Source organism: Rhinopithecus roxellana, chromosome 15 (assembly GCF_007565055.1).
Source record: "Rhinopithecus roxellana isolate Shanxi Qingling chromosome 15, ASM756505v1, whole genome shotgun sequence".
Classification (NCBI taxonomy): domain Eukaryota; kingdom Metazoa; phylum Chordata; class Mammalia; order Primates; family Cercopithecidae; genus Rhinopithecus; species Rhinopithecus roxellana.
This window is the reverse complement of record NC_044563.1, coordinates 105,200,725-105,223,863: the sequence shown is the minus strand read 5'-3', so window position 1 is coordinate 105,223,863 and position 23,139 is coordinate 105,200,725. Positions and strand designations below refer to the sequence as shown.

At 33.8% G+C, this 23,139-nt stretch overlaps 1 pseudogene; it reads left to right on the top strand.

The window, feature by feature from the left end:
• Positions 1-649: 649 nt before the first annotated feature.
• On the top strand, positions 650-1,157 carry LOC115893641 (annotated as a pseudogene).
• The last annotated feature ends 21,982 nt before the right edge of the window (positions 1,158-23,139 follow it).

Genomic DNA, 23,139 nt, shown 5'->3' with positions numbered 1-23,139 from the left:
AGCAAGAAATCTTAGAAATGTGTTCACTTTAATAAACTATTTTTCATTCACAGTTACGTTCATCATCCACACATCATAGAGAATATCAGAAGGAACTTAATGTTTCTGATTAAAGGTCAATTCTCATAAAGCTTTTCTTTTGCATGCTGTATTTTCTTATTTGTGACTTACATATTTACTGATTATTTCAACTAAGATTTTATTCACTAACCAGTAATATGTACACATTTTCTCAATGTGTATGTATACACATCCATCCATATATTCATATCAATTTATATATATAAATTTTCTTTGTGTCAATAACTACTGCATATCATTTAGATAAGATATGAGATTTATTATCCTTTCAATCAGGGAGAAGTTTTACTTTTCAAGAATGATTACAAGAAAACTAATAATTTTATTACCAGTAGTTAGTAATTGCAACCACTCATTATTTTTGCAAGTCTACAATCAAATTTTGATTAGGTTATCTATGTTTAGTGAAAAAAATAGCCCCATTATATTGCAAATAATTATTATCATCTTTTTCAGATTTTCAAAATGAAGTCATTGAATACAGAGAAAAATACGTGAAACATTTTTGGTGTTTCTTTGAAAGCATCACTTTTTCCTATTATTCAGAAAGAAGATAGGAGAGGCCATCATGGGAGTTGACATCCTCCACAACAAGGACCGAAAGGTTCCGCGCAAGGAGCCCAAGAGGCAGGATACCTACCTGAGGCTGTTGGTCAAGCTGTACAGGTTTCTGGCCAGACGAACTACACATTCAACTAGGTTGTGCTGAAGAGGTTGTTTATGACTCGCACCAAGCAGCCACCTCTGTCCCTTTTCCGGATGATCCGGAAGATGAAGCTTCCTGGCCAGGAAAACACAACGACCGTGGTTGTGTGGTTGTGGGAACCCTGTGCGGGTTCCGGAGTTGCCCAAACTGCAGGTGTGTGCGCTGCGCGTGACCAGCCGGGCCCGCCGCGGCCCTAGACTGCCCCCGGGGCTGTGGCACCGCCCTGCTCGCCGGTCCTCCAAAGGCCTAAAAGTGTACCGGCCTTTTGGCAAGGCCCCGGAAACCCAGCCCCAAACCCTACGTCCGCTCCAAGGGCCGGAAGTTCGACCGTGCCAGAGGCCGACCGGCCAGCCAAGGCTACAAAAAGTAACCTGGGGCCGCGCGCGGTGGCTCACGCCTGTAATCCCAGCACTTTGGGAGGCCAAGGCGGGCGGATCACGAATGAGGTCAGGAGATTGAGACCATCCTGGCTAACACTGTGAAACCCTGTCTCTCCTAAAAATACAAAAGTTAGCCGGGCATGGTGGCGGGCGCCTGTAGTCCCAGCTACTCGGGAGGCTGAGGCGGGAGAATGGCCTGAACCCGGGAGGTGGAGGTTGCCGTGAGCCGTGATGGCGCCACTGCACTCCAGCCTGAGCGACAGAGCGAGACTCCCTCTCCAAACAAATAATAATAATAATAACCCTGGATCCTACCCTCTTATTGAAAAGATTTTGGATGCTGACAAAAAGAAAATAAAAAGGATACAGATTTGACCTAGTCGTATATTCCACAACAAGCAGCATGCAAAATACTGTAGGAATTAACAAAAAATCATTAAGACATAACCCCATCCTCTAAGAAATACAATGTTTGTATATATAGGGAAAGAAATACACTGTAATTATGTATAATTTAGATGTTGATCAATATTTAAGTAACACTTTATAGTACTTTTTGATCATTAAATTTTCAATTTCTTGTAAATTTTCAACAGAGTATCTGTTTCACATTCCTTACTTGGTGGATGTAGAATGAGATCCAATGATTCTTCACCATCACACAGCCGGTTATCAACATAGCTAAGCCAAAACGTAAGTCTCTTGATTCATAGGCAGAATGCTTTCATTTATACTGCTCTAAGATATAATTTAGCACCAAAAATCAATTGTAAATGCTATTGTTAATAATAATAAAAACTGATGAGTTAATGAAATTCTGTTCTCTAGCACAGTTATATGTTTTTTAATAAAACATATATAAAATATATATAGTAATAAAACAAAACCTTACCCTAACAGAAAGATTATGGCCATCCTTATTAGAATTTTTAAATAACGAAAGTCTTTCTGCAAAAGTAGGATATTCTAAAGAATGGAGACTACATCATATTCTGCATTTTATCCTCAGCACATGACAGTAAGAGGTAAATATTTATTAAAGACTACTGCACTTTTCTGTAAGCCAGATTCCTTAAAGTGTTCATATGCTTTCACCAAAAAATATAATTAGTCTGACACTCTAAAAGAAAATGTGCTAACTTAGTTATTTATGCAAAATATTTCTTCCATGAATTAGCAGAGTTAATGCTAAATATGTTTTGCTAACGGTAATTTAGAAGGGTGATTTTATCAATAGGTGAAATGGGTATGCTTGAGTCTTGTGATTTCATCTGCCTAATACTGATGTATGCTTGGAATTTCAACAACAAAGAATTACTCTTTGGATAAAAGATATCTACTTCTGCCCAAAGCAGCATAATAATCCATATCCATCATGTAAACCTCAAAGTTAGATATCAAATCGACTTGATTTTGATAATTAACCAAATCTATGTAAGAAAGTAACATACATTTTGGAGACCTTAATTCTGTTTGCTGCTCTTCTTGTACTAGCTGTTATCTTAAATTAGTAATTTCACATTTTTGAGAGTTTCCATATAAAACATAAAACAACATATAAATCATATATAAAGAATTTTATAAAGAGCAGATGAAAAATCATGATCTGTATAAAGCATAGTTGATCAATGATGGTAAAGGGATGTAAAAAGGACAAATTGTGGCCATGTCAGATAAACTATTTTTCCTTTAAGAAAAAGGTTGAGGTCTATCTTTGAGCAACTCATTGGTACACTTGGGGGTTGGAAAAAAAATGGCCTTGTGACATTAGACAATTTTTTTAAAATCTCTGAGCTACACCGTAAAAAGAAATACTTGTGACATTTAATTGTCATAATGCATGTAAGTAAACAGAACAAAAATTGATACAGAGCTAGTAAATTGGTCTTCATTTTTGTTTTTAAATTTATTTTAGATCTACAAAGTGATAGTAATTTATAATTCAAATAAAAGTAGTACTCTGAGCTTGAAAATAATTTATCTTATTTTTCTGTCTCTCTACTGAACATGATGCACTGTATGTCATATCACTTAATGTGTTTGCATAGTATTGATCTAGTGAATTCTGATACTGACAATTATAAAACAAAATTTAAAAATAATTAGGTTTTCAGAAAATCAATCCTATTATAATTTTTGAAAACATTACAAAGTTTTCTTAAATATGTCAGCACTGTTATTTAAGTAAAAAGATAAAATAATTTGTATTATTAATATTTTACAGAAAACACAGAAACAGAATGTTGAAATGTACAATACATTCTTTTAAAAAGTCACATTTAGTAATTCAAATACAATTTGAGTTTATATGTGTGCTCCTATTTGCTCAACAGCAATATGAAATATTATATAAAGGAATTATGTAAAGAACAAATAATTTGGAGTCAGATAAAAAAGTTTTTAATTCTGTCTTATTTCATGCTGTGTGCAGCTTGGATAAGTTACTTACCTTTAAAAAAAAATCATTCTAACTTGTAGAGTTAGGGGTACCAAATCCTTAAAATCTAAATTTTAGTTATGAGATACAAGTAATCAAAGAAAATATTCTGCACAGCACCTATCACAGAAGGGGCAATGATCACAAATATGATGATGATTATAATATAATATTCTTTTATAAAATATTACAAACTATGTTTTCCAATGTAAAAAGTAATGAACAATATACTTTTAAATATTCCGTATTTATATAGTCTTTAAACCTCAAAAATAACATTTTTGTTGCTTATTTTCTGAAAAAAAAAACCTCCTGTATATTTCTATTCATCTGGAATACACGTTTGTATTTAACTGAATGGAACTTGCAAGCAAAATATATAGGAAAGATTTTAATTAGGAGTAAAATAATTATGGTAATGTTCTGTTTACCCTTATTGAAGGATAAGAATTGAAAGGTGTATAAAGATATAGTTATTGGTAGAGTAGAAAACGGATCAAAGTTCTACTAAATTTTAAAACATAGAATTTCCACTACTAATTACTTCTTACTAAATAATTAACTCCTTTTTATGTAAGATAAAGTGAAGAGTTAAAAATATAGTGAGGCATTGGTCTGCTAGGAATAGAAGAAGGGTAACAAAGGTACAACATTTAGGATTAAATTTGTTCTGGGTATTTCCCAATCCATAGAAGTGGCTGAAAGGTTGGATTGCACTTCCGACAGCCTTATGATGCTAAGAAAACAAAAGTAAATGCAGTAGACTTTGGTAACACTCCCTTCCTGCAACACAAATAATTCCAATCTAAGAGTAAAGCTGAATGTAATAAAATTGGCATCCCTACATAGTGGAGTCTATCACAAAATAATATGAATAGTCAAGACAATTCCAAACCATGCAATGGAATTAAGGTAATTAATTATTGCTAAAGTCTACAGATAACAGGCAGAAGTAAATTACAAGCAATTTCTGGAGTAAGAAATCCATTACAGATGACATAATCATCATCCTCAAATTTACCTCTGCCAGTACTTTTTCAGTGACCATATACTACAAACACAATCCCATTACAGACGACATAATCCTCATCCTCAAATTTACCTCTGCAAGTACTTTTTCAGTGACAATATACTACAAACACAATCAAATGTAACCAGGACAAGAAGGTGGCAAAATGATATGAGCATGAATTTCAAAAATAAGAATAAAGCTAACAGCTCAAACGGGCGTGGTGGCTCACGCCTGTAATCCCAGCACTTTGGGAGGCCGAGGCGGGCGGATCACGAGGTCAGGAGATCGAGACCATCCTGGCTGACACAGTGAAACCCCGTCTCTAATTTAAAAAATACAAAAAACTAGCCGGGGGCAGTGGCGGGCACCTGTGGTCCCAGCTACTCCGGAGGCTGAGGCAGGAGAATGGCCTGAACCTGGGAGGCGGAGCTTGCAGTGAGCGGAGATCGCGCCACCGCACTCCAGCCCGGGCGACAGAGCGAGACTCCGTCTCAAAAAAAAAAAAAAAAGAAAGAAATTACAAATGTTGGAACTATCAGATAGAGACTGAAGATAACATTATTTATTTTGGCCAGGCTCTTTGGCTCACGCCTGTAATCCTAACATTTTGGGAGGCCAAGGCAGGTGGATCACCTGAGGTCAGGGGTGAGACCTGCCTGATCAACATGGTGAAACCCCATCTCTACTAAAAATACAAAAATTAGCTGGGCGTGGTGGAGGACGGCTGTAATCGCAGCTACTTGGGAAGTTGAGGAAGGAGAATCACTTGAACCCAGGAGGTGGAGGTTGCCGTGAGCCGAGATCACACCATTGCACTCCAGCCTAGGCAACAAGAGCCAAACTCCGTCTAAAAAAATAAAATTATTTCTGCATTCAAGGAGGTAAAAACTAAGATTCAATAATTGGATAGAGTACCAAAAATAATAAAAAGAGACAGCATATTGAAAAAATATATAGATTATTGCAGTGGATAACATAACAATCTAAAAGACTCAATGAACATACTCAAAAGCATATTATGCAAAGCAAATGAGAAACAATACGTTTGACGATTGGCCAGAACAAACAAAACAGAATGCAACAATTAGAGATAAAAGTTCAGAAATTTTTATATAGGAGAAAAGAAACAAATAGCATATTGGTGAATCTCTAACATATGATTAATTCGAGTCCCAGAAGTGAGGAGTATATTGATGAGACAGAAGTAATACAAAAGGTAGTTTATGAAAATTTTCTAAAATGCATGAATATGACTAGCCCATTTTTTCAAGATTTTTTTTGCTACTAAGTAGAGTGGATACAAAAGACAGTCTACACATCAACCATGAAAATAAAACTAAAGAAAACTGGTCAAGTAAAAATATAAAAGAGCTCTTACTTTCTTTTTTTTTTTTTTTTTTTTTTTTTTTGAGACGAAGTCTGCCTCTGTCACCCGGGCTGGCGTGCATTGGCGCGATCTCCGCTCACTGCAAGCTCCGCCTCCCGGGTTCACGCCATTCTCCTGCCTCAGCCTCCGGAGTATCTGGGACTACAGGCGCCCGCCACTACGCCCGGCTAATGTTTTATATTTTTAGTAAAGATGGGGTTTCACCATGTCAGCCAGGATGGTCTCGATCTCCTGACCTCGTGATCCACCCACCTCAGCTTCCCAAAGTGCTAGGATTACAGGCGTGAGCCACCGCGCCCAACCCTCTTATTTTCAAGTTACTAATCGTGACATTTGCAAATGATTTCTCAACAGTGATGGAAGCCAAAATACAGTGACATGATATCGTCGTTTGTGAAAAAGAAAATAACTGCCAATTCAGAATTCTATGCCAAAGTAAATTATGATTGAAGATATGATGTTGAAATAAAGACATTTTTAGGAAAACAAAAACAAATAATTTACTATCAGTAGAAGTAAAATAAGAGGGCCTTTTAGGAATATTCTTGAAAATAAAGGAAAATTATGCCAAATGGATTTTGGAAGTGTGTAAAGAATAAAATATAATGAAAACTTAAATAGTGGGATGAATTTAAGTAAACACTGACTTTATAAAATACTACTAATAATGCAGAAAAAAATTATAAATTATTAGATATATTTAGAAGTATACACTCTAAATGCTTTATTTTCCTTGAACAATTTCAGAATATCAATATTAGGCTTTGATAATTTGAATATTTGTTTTCATTTTCAAAATAGCTATTAAGTTTAAGAAGTTGTTACACTCAAAACTTTTAGAATGAAATATCATCTACCTGAATAGCAATATCAATCAGCTTTACCTCATTGATATTTACAGAATACTCCGTTCAACATTATTAGAATATACATGATTTTCAAAGCTCACATGGGATGTTAACCAAAACATCACATTTTGGACCATAAAACATATTGTAATAAATGTAATTTAATAAAAATCTTATACAATATGTTCTCAGACCACAATGGAAATAAGCTAGAAATCAATACTAGAAAGATAACTAGAAAACCCTAAAGTACATGGAAATTAAACAACACACTTTTAAATGACACATGAATCAAATAAAATGTGTCAAAAATAAATTTCACAAATATTTTGAAGTAAATGAAAATGAAATACAACATATTAAGTTGATATAACAAAGTCCTTAGTAATATTTTCATAATATTAAGTCAATGTTATTAAAGTGAATAAATATCTGAAAACAGTGATCTAAGCCTGCATCTCAGGAAACTAAAGAAAGAGCAACTTTAGCCTAAAGCTTGCAGAAGTAAAGAAGTGGTAAAAATAAAAGTGAAATCAATAAAACTGAAAAACTGTAACAATAGAGATAATCAGTAAAATTAAGAGGTAGTTCTTTGTAAAGATCATTAATGATGACAAACTTCTAGCCAAGTTAACCAAGGACAAAAGAGAGAAGACACAAATTGCTAATAACATAAATAAAAAAGGGGTATAATTACTGATGCTATGGACATTTAAAAAATAAAGGAATATTATGAACAACTCTTTTTTCACAAATTTGATAACTTAGACAAAAATAACCAATTCCTTGAAAGACTCAAATTTCCAAAACTTACAGAAAGATAAAGAGATTGCCTGAATAGTCCTATATCTATTAAAGAAATTGAGTCAAAAAGTAATAACTTTCCACAAAAGAAAGCAACAAGCCCAGAAAATTTATTAGTGAATTCTACCAAACATTTAAGAAAGAAAAGATACAAATTTTCTACAATCTCTTCTAGAAAACAGAAATGGAGGAAACATTTCCTACATATCCTCAAGGATAGAATTACTCTAATACCACAACAGATAAAGACATTACAAGAAAGGCAAACAACAGACCATATCTCTCATGAGTGTAGATGCAAAATCCTCAATAAATGTTAGCATATCAAATCAAACAAAATATAAAAATAAAGTACAACCTAGTAGCATTTATCCAATTATAAACAGATAGGTCAATATTTGAAAATATGTTAAAATAATTACCTCTTTAGGAGAGGTAATATGAATGCATGCTTCTTAAATGTGAACTGTGCATGGTGACTTTCTTCCAAAGAATAAAGTGTAGAAAGTGGGGCGGGGGCGAAGTGTCACTTCAGAGTGTAGAAAGATAACAAGCAGTATCTCAGCAAGGTGATGAGGGTCATTATCAAGAATCATATAATATGTAGGTGAAAATGGCACTTTACCTCTGGAATCTTCTTTCCTCCAATTCACAACTTCTGTCTAATCATGAGAAAAACATCAGGTGAATTTTTTAGAGAGGGGTATCCTATAAAATATGTGCCAAGGTCATCAGAAACAAGGGAATTCTGAGAAACTGTCACAGGCAAGAGGAACCTAAAGGGAGATGAAAGCTAAATGTAACATAGTATTCTGGATGAGGTCCTGTAACAACAACAGATTACATAAAGAATCTGAACTATGGACTTCAGCTAATAACAATGTATCAAATATAGGCCCATAAGTTAATAAATAATTGTTGTCTTTTTTTTTTTTTTTTTTTTTTTTTTTTTTGAGACGGAGTCTCGCTCTGTCGCCCGGGCTGGAGTGCAGTGGCTGGATCTCAGCTCACTGCAAGCTCCGCCTCCCGGGTTTACGCCATTCTCCTGCCTCAGCCTCCGGAGTAGCTGGGACTACAGGCGCCCGCCACCTCGCCCGGCTAGATTTTTTTTGTATTTTTTTTTTAGTAGAGACGGGGTTTCACCGTGTTAGCCAGGATGGTCTCGATCTCCTGACCTCGTGATCCGCCCGTCTCAGCCTCCCAAAGTGCTGGGATTATAGGCTTGAGCCACCGCGCCCGGCCAAGTTAATAAATAATTTTATGATAATACTGTGAGTTGTTGATAATAGGATTTAAAAATATTTATCTCGTTCCATAGGTAGATTTTTTACTCTGTTAATTGCTTCCTTTGCTGTCCTGATTTTTAGCTTAATTTAGTTCCACTTGTTTATTTTTGGCTTTATTACCTGTGTACTTTCGGTATCATATTTATAAAATCATTGCCAACGTCAGTTCATTAAGTTTTTTCCTAATTTTTTAGGAATGTCATAGTTTTGGGTCTTTCCTTTGTGTAAGTCTTGCCTTTTTGTTTTAGTCTAATTTGAGTTGATTTTTCTGTATGGTATAAGATATAGAATGGGATACAATTTTTTTTTTTTTTTTTTTTTGCAAACCACACATCTGATAAGTGGCAAATACCCAAAATATATAAAGAACTCTTATAACTCAACAGTAGCAAAGCTAATACTCTGATTTTTAAAATGAGCTATCAACTTGGAAATACATTTCTCCAAAGAAAACATGAAAATGGGTAACACATATGAAAAAATATTCAATTATATTAATCATCAGAGAAATGTGAACCAAAACTATAATGAGATATCTTGTCAATCTGTGGGGATGGCTATTATCAATTTCAAAAAATGCAATATGTGTTGGGAAAGATGTGGAGAAATCGGAACCCTTGTACACTATTGGTGGGAATGCAAAATGCTGCAGCCACTATGGAAAACAGCATGGGCATTCCTCAAAAATTAAAAATGGAGCTACCCTATGATCCAGCAACCCCACTTCTAGGTATTTATTCAAAAGAACTGAAATCAGGATCTCAAAGTGATGCATGCATGTATAAGACGAAAGAATTGCTGAAAATTAGTGTGTAGTCAGAAAAAGAAATGTAAATTAAGTAGAAATAAGAATGTGAAAAACATAAATTAATATAATTAAAGAATTACAATTTTAGATGATCATAAAAATAAGTGAAAATTATTTTTGAAAGCTTGATATGATTTGTAAATATCTATTATGAATGATCAGATAAAATGAGAAAAGTTACAAATAACCAATTCAGAAATGAAAAGAGAATATTGCTACATATACTTTACACATTCAAATGTTAATTAGAATATAATATGAACAATATTATTTAAATAAGGTGAAAACTTATGCATAATAGATAAATTATAGAAAAGTAAAACTTACCAAAACAGACACAAGAAATAACAAAGTATTAAAATAAGTCTAAATCCTTTCAAAATAAAAACATTCAGAAATCTAGAAATAGTAGAAAACCAATAAATACAGGGAACAAATTCTCAAAGAATTCAAAATCACAGTGATAGAACATTTCACACCTATTAAAATAAATGAAACAGGCCGGGCGTGGTGGCTCACGCCTGTAATCCCAACACTGTGGGAGACCAAGGCGGGCAGATCACGAGGTCAGGCGACCAAGACAATCCTGGCTAACACGGTGAAACCCGGTCTCTACTAAAAATACAAAAAATTAGTCAGGCTTGGTAGCTTATGCCTGTCATCCCAGCTACTTGGGAGGTTGAGGCAGGAGAATGGCGTAAACCTGGGAGGCGGAGCTTGCAGTGAACCTAGATCACACCACTGCACTCCAGCCTGGGTGACAGAGCGAGACTCCCATCTCAAAATAAATAAATAAATAAAAATAAAAATAAAATAAAATAAACTATGATGCCAAATGTGGACTGTGATGTATACAACCAGGAACACTCATCCATAACATTCATAGCGAGCGGTCCTAATTATTTTGGAAAATAGTTTGTCATTGTCTGGTAAAATTGAAGATACACTTAAATGATGCTGTTCTAACTCAATTGCAATATGTTAACCCAACAGAAATGAATGTATTTTTATACCATCAAACATAAACAAATATAGTCTACACATACTATTTATAATAGTCACCAAAATAGAAACAACCCTAATGCCCATAAAAGATATAAGTAATAAATAAATTGTTGTATATTCGTCCATTGCAATACTGCACAGGTATAAAATGAACAACTACAAATACAAACAACCCAACAGATGGACCATAAAAGTTTGAAATAAAGAAACCAGGCAGAAGGGGATTTATAGTGTTTGATTTCATACACGTTAAGTTTAAAGGTAAGAAAGACAAAAAGAATGGTTTTGAGGATGAATAGTTAGGTTTTAGAGATGAATAGATGAAATGACACAGATTAATTAATGTAAAACTTGGGGAAATGGAGAAATGAGAGGTGACTGAGTAGGAGCATGGAGGGAGGCTTCTGAGGCTTCAACGTTCCTTCTGTTTTTCTTCTGTGTAGTGACAAGTATTTTCTTTATCATAATTTGTTAAGCTGTACATTTATATTTTATATAGTTTGCATTCGTCGTAGTTTATAAAAAATAAAGATTAATAAAAAATTACACCTTCTACAATTACACATCAATTGTGTTTGTGTCTGTGGTATGTTTCAAGCTGTCACAGGCAGTAGGTTGAATAAATAAATCAATAAATAATTTAACAATACATCATGAGATAAATTTCAACCACAATGGTTTTATTTCCAATAGCTTTATTAGTATTATTATTTTATTATTATTATTATTATTATTTTGAAACGGAGTCTCACCCTGTCACCCAGGCTGGAGTCCAATGGCACGATCTTGGCTAACTGCAACCTCCGCCTCCGGTTTCAAGAGATTCTGCTGCCTCAGCCGCCCGAGTAGCTGGGATTACAGGCACGCGCCACCAAGCCCAGCTAATTTTTGTATTTTTAGTAGAGACGGGGTTTCACCATGTTGGCCAGGCTGGTCTTGAACTCCTGACCTCAGATGATTGACCCACCTCAGCCTCCCAAAGTGTTGGGATTGCAGGTGTGAGCCACGGCGCCTGCCCTTTCTGATAGCTTTTAAAGGGTGAATGAACAAATTGAATTCGAGTCATCGATAATGCATGTCCTCTCTTATCAGACATGTTTCTTTTCACTACCCAGAGAATGCTGTTCACGCTCATCAACTCCTGCCTCCTCAACAAGGTTCCTTTCCTCTGTGCTCTGATTTCAATTAATGGCAAAACACCATGTTCCTAAGCCTCAGTTACTTAAACACAGGCATTGTTTACTTCTCAGAGCTTAGTGTCCTTGTAGTGATAAAATGTACAAAGTAGCATTTGGTTTTCCTTCATATTGTCTATGGAATATTACTGCCCTTCTTTATACTCCAATAGCCATTGCTCAAGTTTTCATCACTTCTTATTTTCTACGATGGCCTCAATTACTGATTTTAAGCCCTCTGTACTGTGTATATAAATATTTCACATGCTGATGTAAACTTAACTTATTAATATTAATAATATTTATTAAGGTTTTATATGCCAATCTCTAAGCTAAATATTTTTATTCTTCATCTTATTGAATATTCATTTAGTCTTGATCATCCCAATGATGTTATTTTCTGTATTTTCAATGAAGAAAATAGGTAAATAAATATTAAGTAAATTGTCAAATTACACAGCTGGTAAATAAAGGGTTGGGACTAAATAGTGCATTTTCTCCTTGCTTACAAAGTAAGGTATAATCAAATAATAAGTTCTCATGTGAGCAGCATTGTCAGGCATTCACAATTCTCTGCAATCTGCCTCCAGTCTATAATTTCAGCCTTATCTCCAACTGCCTCCATTCACGTAGACTCATTATTTACAATCCAAGTCACATCTTCCTGTGTGCTTTTGCAACAACTGTTCTTTTGACCTATGCATCTCATCTCAAGTCTCCAATTAAAACATCACCTCTCTGTCAAGGCCCTACATACATATATCCCCCTCCATGAAGCTTTCGCTAACCCATCAGTAAGAATTATCCCTCCTTGTACTGTCCTTCCATAGAACTCTACTAAGGCCTCTATGAATATTCTATTTAAATTTGTTTTATAATTTATGCACATATCATCACCTGTACTGTCAAAATGTAGTCTAAATGTCAAAAGCCATGATAATATATCCCTGCATGCTCCTCCTACCTCCTCCTACACCGTACACCCAGTCATTCTAACAAATAACAACCATTGGTTTCTTGATAATCCTCCCAGGCAGGTGTTTTACCTCTGGTCCTTACTTTGCTTTAAATGTACTCCACCAACCATCATCCTCTATTGCTATCTTCCCCACTCCTATGTGGATTTCTACTTCTACTTCAGTCAGGAATCCAGCTATTTGTCAGGGTAGCCTTCTTTTTCATCCCAAACCCCAGCACTTCCACCTCTCCCCACCTTCACTTGCTGTATACTTGCTCAATAGTTTGCATTATTGCTTCATTGATTTTTATCACAACTTGTATCTATTACACAAATTTGTGAAATTGTTTCTGTCTTTCTTCGTCTCTAAACTGTAGCTGCATAAGAATGAAGACCACATTTTTTCCCTTTGTTTCTAATGGAATCCTCAGTGCCTAGCCCATGGCAGGAACATAATAATCAATACATTTATTTATTTATTTATTTATTTATTTATTTATTTTTGAATGGGCAGTTTCTTGTGGTTTATAGACAATATCATATTCAGTACTCCACTCAAATGTCAGGATTTTCAAATTGATTTTCATAATGAGAGGATCACACTGTGAAATTTCAGCTAAGGAATAAGAACAGAACCATTTCATTGTAGGTTTAAAACTCATTTGATCTCAGTTCCTTTCTAAGTAATGGAAAATAGTAGGCCTATCTAAATGGAATAGGGCTATCTATCTAAATGTTGTTATATAGAGGATAATCTCCATGCATCATGTTTTATTTATCATGTTTCAGATATAGTCTTTGTAGCAAGAAAACATAAAGTGTATGCATCATTCTGTTTCTTGTTTTATCCTTTTTTCTCCATTTTTTTTTTTTTTTTTTTTTTTTTTTTTTTTTTTTTTTTTTTTTGAGACGGAGTCTTGCTCTGTCGCCCAGGCTGGAATGCAGTGGTGTGATCTCGGCTCACTGCAAGCTCTACCTCCTGGGTTCACACCATTCACCTGCCTCAGCTTCCTGAGTAGTTGATACTACAGGCATGTGCCACCATGCCTGGCTAATTTTTTGTATTTTTAGTAGAGATGGGTTTTCACCATGTTAGCCAAGCTGGTCTCGATCTCCTGACCCCGTGATCCACCTGCCTCGGCCTTTCAAAGTACTGGGATTACAAGTGTGAGCCACCATGCCTGGCCTCTCCATAAATTTTTTATCTTCATTTCATATATTTGTGAATATCTGCACGTTTCTTTCCTGTCAGTTACTTAGCTCAATAATCCTTATTGCATGGTCATAATTTGAATACTTACCATGCCTAATTTACAGGCCCTGCACATAAGTTATAGAATTTGTACCCCTGACACACTTATATCAATACCTTTTCTCCATCCTGGTTTTTCCATCTGTCTCTATCACCTGTCTTTTTCTATTTTGCTCTTCGATCTTGTCTGCCAGCTGGTGTTTACCTAATGATTTTCAGTCTTTTCTGCCTTTCCAAATAATATATATGTCTCTTGGCTAGTAAATTGTCCAGCTGTGGATTTCTAAATAGCTGTAGCCTAGTCATGGGAATTTTAACCTGAGGCTCCAGAGTAAAACTTGGCAGTAGAACCATATACCCTTAGAATGTCCTTGGATACTGCTTAAGATACACTGGGGATCCTTGGACAGGGTTCTCTCTCACTATTCCAACTTCAGTGTGTGTGTGTGTGTGTGTGTGTGATCTTTTTTATTATATATTTATATATTTTGTATTATATATTTATCTGATAGCTCCCTTCTCAAATTAGATAAACTCTATGTAACTAGAGCCTGTGCCCTTTTGCCCATTTTCTCTCTTTTTGATTCTTAAGGAACTGTGAGTTTCCTGCACTGATATAAAGTGATCCAAACAACACTACATTAATTTCAGAATTGAATTTTACATTTTCAAAAAATATGATTAGCCATTGTAATGACTCCAGATCATTCTGAGATTAAAAGTTACTAGAGTCTAAAGAATATGATGAGAAAATAAATGCATTCTTACCTTCTAGAAAAGCACCAACAATTAAAGCTTATGACCAGATCCTGCGTTTGAAACATAATCACAATTCCAGGAAAATGAAAGAAAATATGATGCAAATGTAAACTAACAAAAATTACATGTGGCTTCTAACACAAACAATCTCATAGTCAAGGAGTGTCAAAGACAGGAAGTTTGCCTTTTATGTAGATATTAAGCTAAAATATGGATTTGTGAGAAGTAATAATTACAATGTGGATGTAAAGAAAGATGGTTACTGTGCCTTTAAAATTGAGAAATAGTTGATTTGCACTGAGCAAGAAGGAATTACTAAGGGCTTTGAAAAAATAGGCAAATCTGGTAAAGTTTGTGTGTGTGTGTTTGTGTATCTTTTTTTCTCTCAAGCTCTTTTGTTTATATTGAATATAATCCTATCAAGATTTCTCTAGTTTTAACATCTAAGAAGCATATTTTCAAAAGCCGTTTACCACAAACTAGAAGCTAAACAGCATACTCAAAGAAATTTTCGTACCAATGTGGCCAATTTCACTTTCAATAAAAGGTAATGTTAACTTTAAGCATAACTACCCGTCAAATGTTGTTTTTATAATTTATTGAAATAGCTTAATATTCTAGACACAGATTTCTCTTTTCAGTCTTTTTAATTGCTATATTTTCGGTTGAACTGAAGTCAGCTGTGGCAATTAGCTTTATTTTATCTCTGGGTGTTGATATGATTATATCATATCCTACTTACTATTTACTGGAATAAGTTTCTTCCTAGCAATCAATATGTGACTTGTTACAATCATATTCTGTTATTATTAAGTTGCCTTAGAGCATAAATTAATGTTGTTTCTGAAAATCATATTTGCTTTTTCCAATTTTCTCTGAGAAAATAATTGCAAATATATAATTTTATAAATAATCTTGCAAATAAGATATTTCACCTAAAATTTAGTTAGAGCTTTTAAAATAATTTTGTTGTAGTCGTTTTTTTTGTTTTGTTTTTTGAGTCTAGCTTTTTCAAAAACAATAACTCATACTGGTATAACTTCTGTGTGTAACTTCTGGGTCTACCAAAAATACAAACAATTGTAATCTCATTTGCGTTGTTGCAGATAAAATATTTACTCTTAAGATTTTTGTCTTCACTGGGGCAAAGGGACAAGTCTAGAAATAGTCAGAGCCTATCTCACTCTGTCACCCAGGCTGGAGTGCAGTGGGGCGATCTTGGCTCACTACAAGCTCTGCTTCATGGGTTCATGCCATTCTCCTGCCTCAGCCTCCCAAGTAGCTGGGACTACAGGCGCCCGCCACCACACCGGGCTAATTTTTTGCATTTTTAGTAGAGACGGTGTTTCCCCGTGTTAGCCAGGATGGTCTCGATCTCCTGACCTCGTGATCCACCTGCCTTGGCCTCCAAAAGTGTTGGGATTACAGGCGTGAGCCACTGCACTCTGCCAATAAGACGGATTTCTAAAAAAAAATGGACTATCAACGAATAGCCAGCTGGCAGAAATTCTGGTTGCTCTGTGAGACACTGTCAAAGAGAAGAAGAAAGGGAATATTATACTGGTAAGAGATAGACAAGCGTTTAGGAGGGTTACCAGACATTTCTGATGTTGGAGATCTCTGACCAAGCATAGGTACTCAATGACTGAGTAATTCTGTGGATTAATTAATGTATCATAATGATGAAAGGGGGGATCTTAGTGTAGGAAGAAACTGGATACCAAACAGGGCTCCAGGAATAAGCAAAGATAAGACAAAACCAATTGGTTTCATAAATTAATTAATAAGTTAAGTTGGCTATGCAGCTATTATGAGACAGAATGTGGATGTCAATCTGTATATTGTAACTGTAACTCCCAGGTCAGAATCATTTGTATCAGCTGTCCCTACTTAACAGTAATAATAATAGCATCAATAGTTAATGAAAATAAATATTTTAATAGACATTTTATATATTATGTGTGTAACTTCTATAGTGGCTTGGTAAAATACATAACATTAACTACATTTGAAAGATAGGAAATTTAGGATTAGAGAAGTTAAAAATTAAATCCATGGCTATTACATTTCAGAGCCCAATACTATTAACCACTGACACAAATATTCAATTAAGTATCTGGATTGGAACTTGAGTGTGAAAAAATGATTTGATTTTTATATTTATTTGATATTTATAACACTTGATGTGTTATAAAAATACAATTGTAATAGTAGTGTCTTTTGTCTTACTCTTCCCATGGCTTGAGAAGTACTTTACCTGGCTTTTTAAAGACTAGCATCAAAGTCATCACTTCAGCCCCTGACATATAAAGAACCCAAGTAATCCACCCTTCCTGAGTTTTGTTAAGTATATTTCATTTGTAACACTTCTTGTCTAACTAAAATATCTTATTTATGAATTGTTTACTCATTATTTGTCTTCTTGAACTAAACGTAAGCTACAAGATTATGACATCTGTTAGTTCACTGTTTATGTCTTTATTACCAATCAGCAGCAAATGAGAGTCATTCAATAAATATTTGTGAAATCAGTAAAAAGAAAGGACATGTAGATGTTTGTATTCTCCCAAATTCATATGTGAAAACTCTAGCTCCAAAAAGGGTGGTATTAGGGAGTGTAGCCTTTGAAAGGTCATTAGATTTAGGTGAGGTCTTGAGAGTAGAGCCCTCATGAGAAAGAGTTCTAGTCTCTTTCTCTCCACTTTGTGAGAATCCAACAAAAAGATACCTATCTTCAAACCAAAAAGAATGCCCTCACCAGACAACAGATCTACCTGCACCTTGATTTTGGACTTCCCAGCTTCCAGAACTGTGAGAAATAAATGTTTTATGTTTAATCAGGAAAGAAAGGAAAAGGAAAGGAGAAGAAAGGGAGAGAGAGAAAGAGAATGAAAGAATGAAAGAAAGGAGGGAGGGAGGGAAGGAAGAAAGGGGGCAAAGGGAAGAAGGGAGGGAGGGAGGGGAGAGAGAGAGAAAGGGAGGTATAGGAAGGCAAAACCAACAAACATAAATTTTTACTCAGTACTATAACGCTAATTTTTAAAATTGATAGCTTTCAATGTATGCAACTATAGAAAATGCAGGAAATCTTATACTTTGCTGGAAATGTAGATTGCTGGAACTGTTATTGTAAAAATAATGAGAAAGTACAAATTAGAATTGTCTGTGTATGTATAACCTTTGACCTAATCATCGTTCTTTCTAGGAAACTTTCTACAGTAATTGAAAGAGTATAAATACTCTATAAGCTATGCATCATAAAAATTATATTTGTAATTTGTAAAATCTTAAAATTCAAAAGAAATGTAAATAAAGTAAATAATAATCAAATGGATCACAGTTGAATAAATTATATGAACTATTATGTAGCCATAAAAAAGAGCATCAAAATATACTATTTCTAGTATCCCATTTATTCTTAGTAATGTATGGTATGAATTAAAATTTATAAACTTTCATGAATAAAAAGACTGAAAAATGCAAAGATACTTTTCAACTTATAATGTTTTAATGTAATCTTAATTTCAAAAATCATATTTTTGGGGCAATCATTATAGGAGAAACATAAAAAATTAATTATGAAATTCATTAATACTAATAATATGAATGTGATATAATAACCAGAAAAAAAAATTAAAAGGAAGAAATATTATTTATTTTGACTGTGAATAGGGATACAGGATTAAGATTTGTCCTAACAATATTACATATTAAAAACTAGAATAACTTAAAAGAAGTGATACTGCCATAAAGTGAATATGAAGATCATGAGAACTAAATGAATAGACTTTAGACAAATAGCATTACATAAAATAATTTAAATGTTTAATAAACATTTCCTATATATTTTAAAGACAGAGTTATTTAATATATGATTATTGAAGAAATCTCCCTTATCAAAAATTCTCATTTGATAAAATGATGAAACATAAAAATAGCACTATTAAAATATAAAAATATATGAGCAATTATATCTCTGGAGGAAGCATGGTAAAATTTAAAAACAATGAAATAAATTATGAAAAAAGTTTGAAGACATGTGAATGTCAAAAAAGCAACAATCATTATTAATTTTAAAAGATTTAAAAGGTAGAATAAAAGACATTTTAACAATAATGCAATATATACTAAAATAAAACAACCATATACAGTTTTATGCTTACAAATTAGCAAAGAAAAAAGCAAAATATTTAATGTCAATGTGCTAACTCTTGAATCATTGTGGAAAAGAAAATTATAACTAATTGGCAAAGCAATTGGGCTGCATACAACTTAGAGATTTGACCTATTGACTGTGTTACATAAACAGTAAATTAAGAAAATACTGTATCTCTAAAAATAAATCACCCAAATTGTGTTTTAAAGACTAATTTATGATAAAAAAGAAAACTCCATAAGTAAATTATCATATAGGAATATACTTAAACATAATTGAGCCACACACCATAATTTCTAAGGAATAAATGTGTTTACAGTTGTCCCCCTTTATCTGAAGTTTCCCTTTTCGCTTTTTTAGTTACTCATGGTCAACCACAGCCTGAAAATATTAAAGAAAAAATCCCATATATAAAAAATTCATGTGTACAATTGTGCATTCTTCTGAGAATTGTTATAATTGTTTTATTGTTATTGTTCAATCTTTATTGTGCTTAACTTATGAATTAAACTTCATCATTGGTATGTTTGTATTTTTTTGTAATAAAAAAACTTAAATTTACTCGTGATAATTTGAAGAGTGTCTTATTATTTGAAAGATATTCAATTCTAAGTGTGCATAATGAAGAAATACACTTTTTACAAATTCAGCCATAGTGGTCATTATTCCTCTTTATAGTACCTCTATTCCTTCTTCAGTCAGTGGCAGAATGACCTTTTATAATTAAAACATTATAATCTGTGCTTCTCCTCTTCTTTTAAATTTAAGTTTTAAATTGGCATACAATAATAACTGTATATACCTATTAACAGGATATATAGTGACATTTTGACACATATAATCTATAGTGATCAGATCGGGGTAATCGGTATCAGCATATCCATCATCCTAAACATTTATTTTTTTTTCTGTTGGGAAAATTCACAATGCTCCTTCTAGCCATTTGAAACTACATAATGTCTTATTGTTAATTATAGTCATCCTACACTGGTATTGACAGTAGAATTTATTTCTCCTCTCTAGCTGTCATTTCTTCCCCCTACTCTTCTCAGCCTCTAGTATCCTCTGTTCTACCAAAAGAACATAGTATATAGAGGGTTTGGCACTATCAGCAGTTTCAGGCATCCACTGGGGTTCTCAGAGCGTATTCCCCATGGCTAAGAGGGGACTACTGTATAATGTTTTTAAAAATAAAATAGGACTTAGAATTTTAAATAGAGTGTGATGAAATGAAACTCCAGGATTGTAGGAAAATGTTAACATGGTTATCTAGGAAACGTGGAATTATTATATATGTTTTTTTTCTTTTTTTTATCCTTTTCTGTGTTTTCCAGATGAATTGGGAGTATGACTAGTAGAGAAAAAAATTATATTAATTTTTCTAAATTTTCTAAGAGAATTCTTAATTTTAAGAGAATTTTTAGATAACATTTCCAGTCAGGATTATTATGTTTTACCCTCAGGAGCACCTTTTTATTTTGTGAGCACGGTATGCCATTCTATATGGAGAGGTTTCTGCCATAAATGTATTACAAGAAGTTCACTAATAATATCTTGTACCCTAAAAACCTGATCTTCAAAGTTGATGGTTTTGGCAAATGATTATAGCTTATGTCATTAGGATTGGGCAGATACAATATGCTACTCCTTCTGTTAGAATTTTTTGCGTGATTGTTTATCTTTATCACTACAAGCAAGGTTGAGAAACATTGGCATCTGTTTTCTGAATCCCTGCCAATAGAAACTAGTATTTCATATTTGGTTCTGACTAATGTTCTTGTCACTTGGATTCATAGATTTTTTTTTTTTTTAAACAGGTGAGTATTCTGGAACTCCTTTAGGAAACTAAGTATAATAACATGAATTAATACACCTAATTGTGATTGTGTTCTTCAGGGCAAACGTGTCTTTGTTCCCTGTTTTTTTTTTTTTTGTATTTTTTTTTTTGGTCTCTGTTCCATGCTTCAGTTATACTTTAGAATATTATAATTGTAGGCCGGGCACGGTGGCTCAAGCCTGTAATCCCAGCACTTTGGGAGGCCGAGATGGGCGGATCACGAGGTCAGAAGATCGAGACCACCCTGGCTAACACAGTGAAACCCCATCTCTACTAAAAAATACAAAAAACTAGCCGGGCGTGGTGGCGGGCGCCTGTAGTCCTAGCTACTCGGGAGGCTGAGGCAGGAGAATGGCGTGAACCCGGGAGGCGGAGCTTGCAGTGAGCTGAGATCCGGCCACTGCAATCCAGCCTGGGCCACAGAACAAGACTCTGTCTCAAAAAAAAAAAAAAAAAAAAAGAATATTATAATTGTAAAGAAGAAATAAAAAACAGGGGTGCACTATACCCAATGACAATAATATGATTCTCTGCTTCTGTGGGTTATCTAACTGTATATATGAAGTCACAACTCAAAAACACCTACCACATCTTGGGACCTCAAAAAATTTTCTACAAAATATGTTATGAAAAACAAAAAGTGAGAAAGACTGTTTCCCAGAGTTTAAGAGTATAGTGATTGATGGAAAATGGTTTTGAAGAGTTCAGAAATTAAGGCAGTGAAAGACTAGAAGTAATCAATGGAGTGTTTTAAGGATGATGTATGTAAAGGTTATTTAGAAAAAGGGAGGTGGATGCTAGAATGACCAATAGTCATGAGATAAAGCAGTTTTTATCTACATTAAATTAGAAGTTAAGTGTTTTTGTGTGTGTGTGTGTGTGTGTGTGTGTTTTTTCCCCCAGGTGCTTTAAAGATATAATCGATTCAGCCTTGGAAAACAAATTTTTAAGTTATGCAAAGTATTTTTATTTTATTTCTAATACTAAAGATTTTACATTCACAAATAAAATTTTAGATATAAACACTTCTCAGAATATGATGAAATGTGAATTTTTAAGTTGACTACTTACCTCTTCCCTACCCCAGTTAAAAAAACTAAATCATGCTCTGGCTTGCTCACTTTCATATCTGTAGAAATACCTTTCCCGATATAAGGGGTGTCACAAGTAATAATTTTACAGACCAGGGAAGAGATGTAAAATGAAATTGAGTTGAAATAACAATTTGACATAATCACAATAGCTGCTATTTGAGGAAGGAAAAGAAAAACCTTAACTATGTATAAAAAAAGTATCTTTCAAAAAATAGACCACAATCTTCATGTATTAAAAACAAAAACAACAACAAAACAAACAAACCAAAAAAACAACTCTTTAGAATAGGGCCCAGGGGAATTTATACAGATATTTCCTGAGGGTAAGACTTGATCAAAGCCTGGAGGAAATTAGCACTAGAATTGTCTTCTAAATAAACTCCCGGTTCTAGAACTTAACCATTTTAACTTCCAGAAGTCACGGAGAAATTTGAATGACAATATAAATAATGACATAAGAAGCAAGGCTGCTGTGTGCTATGTTGCTATTAGATTTTATTTAACTGGGGGATATAAAACCTAACAAACAAATACTTTATTAGAAACTTTATTGATATTTACACTGGCTACCTGAAGAAAGAGATTGAAATTTTGTAAGGTAACAATTCAAAATATTTAATCTCATGTTTCTTAGGAAGACAGTAATAGCTGCATAAAAAGTGAGAAAAATTTTGAACAAACTATTTACTTTTGACTATTTACTTCTGTTTCTTAGAATTTTCTCTATTCCCTAGTCGAATATTATACAATGAACCCTATAGAAAACTAAGTTAATGAAATTTATGCTGGTATAGTGTATCATATAGCAGTGTTGAGAATTACTATAGCAGTATGGCTTTCAGTTTAAGGGCAAGAGGAAATTTACTGTCAAAGAAACCTAAAGAAAATCAATGTTTACACATTGCAGAAAATGCTTTTGCAGATTGCTTAGAAAAAATTCTTCACATGAGTGCAGTCTAATTTATTTAATGATAATTTTTATTACAAATGAGGTCATTTATTATTCTGCTGAACATATTTGCATGAAATATTAAGATTAAATGGTCATGTCAGATGAAGAGGTAAGTCAGGACGAGAGGGCTTAATGTGAAAAATTTTAAAAAAAAATGTGTTTATGGAATGCACAAAAGCCTTTACTCCTGAGTCCTTACATC